The sequence below is a fragment of the Mus pahari genome, chromosome 21 (genome assembly GCF_900095145.1).
Source record: "Mus pahari chromosome 21, PAHARI_EIJ_v1.1, whole genome shotgun sequence".
In the NCBI taxonomy this organism is placed as follows: Eukaryota; Metazoa; Chordata; class Mammalia; order Rodentia; family Muridae; genus Mus; species Mus pahari.
Window position 1 is genome coordinate 40,057,145 of NC_034610.1, and position 2,849 is coordinate 40,059,993.

Here is a 2,849-nt window from a genome sequence, read left to right on the forward strand (position 1 = left end):
ACGCTCCACAGCTGGATCTCATGGAGGCACTTCCCCAAGTGAAGCTCCTTTCTCTGTGATAAACCCAGCCTGTGTCAAGTTGACACATAAAACCAGCCAGTACAATGACATATCCATTTTGAGTATCTGTGCCCCACAGGCAAAGACACCTACATTCATAAAAGAAACATTGTTTAAGCTTAACCCATACAACAAACCCATACATTAGTAGGAGAAGACTTCAAATCCCCACCATCACCAATGGACAGGTCATCCAGACAGAAAATAAACAGAGGAATAATGGAACATACAGACATGATGAACCAGATTAATCAAATAGATATACATAGAACATTTCACACAAACACAAAAGACTATAGCTTCTCCTTATTACCATAAGGAACATTCTCCAAACTTGACCATGTACTCAGTCACAAAGCAAGTGTCAAGTAAAATAAGAGCGTTGAAACAAACTTGTTTTTTTTCTACAGTGTATATTTTCTATTTAATCCTATTATTTGTTAATACTTATTTCATCAACTAGTACAATGGACTTTTATTATTTTTATCATTTTATTTGTTTACATTCCAAATGATATTTCCCTTCCCAGTTACCCCTCTATGTACCCCTATCTCATTTGCCCTCTCCTCCTACCCCTTTACCTCTATGAGGGTGTTCCTCCACCAACTCACCCACTCAAGTCTCACTGTTCTAGCATTCCCCTATACTGGGACATCAAACCTCTACAGGACCAAGGGCCTCCCCTCCCATTGAAGTCAGATACAGCCATCCTCTGCTACATATATATCTGGAACCATGGATCCCTCCATGTATATGCTCTGGTTGGTGGTTTATTCTCTGGGAGATTTGGGTGGTCTATATTTGATATTGTTCTTCCTAAGGGGTTGCAATCCCATTCAGCTCTTTAAGTCCTTCCCCTAGCTCTTCCATTATGGTCCCCATGCTCAGTCTGATGGTTGGCATCTGCATCGGTTTTGGACTGGTGCTGGTAGAACCTCTCAGGGAATACCCATACCAGGCTCCTGTCAGCAAACACTTGTTGGCAACAGCAATAGTGTCAGACTTTGGTGTCTGCAGATGGGATGAATCCCTAGGTGGGGCTAACTTTGGATGCCTTTTTGTTCAGTCTCTATTCCAAATTTTGTATCTTACCAAACCACCAAAAATGAAAGCTGGACCTCAACAACAACAGAAACTACAGAAACCCTACAAACTCATGGAAACTGAACAATTCTCTACTCAATGACCACTGGGTCATGGAAGAAATAAAGAATTTTAAGACTTTTTAGAATTCATTGAAATGTAGGCAAAATATACCCACACTTTGGGACACAATAGCACTAAGTGCCTTCATAAAGAAATTAGAGAGATCTGATACTAGCAACTTAACACAAGTGAAAGCTCTAGAACAAGAAGGATCAATCACACCCAAGAAGATCAGATGGCAGGAAATAATCAACTTCAAGGCTGAAATCAATGAATTATAAATAAAGAAAACAATATAAATAATCAACAAAACCAAGACCTGGTTTGAAAAAAAATCAACACAAAGGCTTAACCAAATTATGTAAAAGGCAGACAGAGAATATCCAAGTTAACAAATTTAGTAATGAAAAGGAAGACTTAACAACAGACACAGTGGAAATCCAAAGATAATTAGGTCTTACTTTAAAAGCCAGTACTCCAGAAAATTTCAAAATATAAATGAAGTGGATTTTTATCCAGATACCACTTACTAAAGTTAAGTCAAGATCAGGTAAACTACCTAAACAGTCCTATAATCCCTAAGGAAATACAAAATCATTAAAATTTTTCTAATAAAAAAACAAAAAAACAAAACAAAACAAACAACAACAACAAATGAATCAAAAGCCCAGCTCAAAATTTTACCAGACTTTCAAAGAAGAGCTAATACCAACACTCCTCAAACTATTTCACAAAATAGAAACAGAACAAACATTGCTAAAGTCATTCTATGAGACCTCAGTTACTCTGATACCTAAACTACACAAAGATTCTACAAAGAAAGAAAATTGTAGACAAATTTCTCTTATGGACATAGATGCGAAATTACTGAAGGAAATACAACCTGAATCCAAGAACTTTATCAGGGATATCATTCAAAATGATCAATGAGGCTTCATTCGAGTGATCCAGGGATAGTTTGAAATATGAAAATCTATATAATCTACCATATAAAGAAACTGAAAAATTAATCACCCAATTAGATGTTTTTAAAGCTTTTGACAATTCCAATATTGTTTCATGATAAAAGTCTTTGAGATTCCAGGGATATAAGCCCACACCTAAACACAAAAATGGCAGTACAGAAAAAAAGGATAGTAAGCATCAAATCAAATTGGGAGAAACTTAAAGCAATTCCTCTATAATCAGAGACAAGACAAGGCAGTCCACTCTCGGCAATCTATTCAACATAGTAAAAATTTTTCATATAGCAAAGACAATTAATGGTGTTTAAGGGGATTCGAATTGGAAAGAAAGAAGTCAAAGTATAGCTCTTTGAAGATGATATGATAGTGTTTATATAAGTGACTTCCAACATTCTACCAGATACCTACAACTGGTAAACACATTCACTGAAGTGGCTGACCATGAAATTAAAAAAACAAAACAAACAAACAAACAAACAAACAAGCAAAAAACAGCAGCCTTCCTTTATATAAATGATAAATAGGTTAATAACAAAATTAGGGAAACAATACCCTTCACAATAGCCAAAAAAACTACACAATATTTCGGTGTAACTCTAACCAAGCAAGGGAACAACCTGTATGCCAAGAACTTCGAGTCTCTGAAGAAAGAAATTGAAGTAGGTATCAGAAAATAG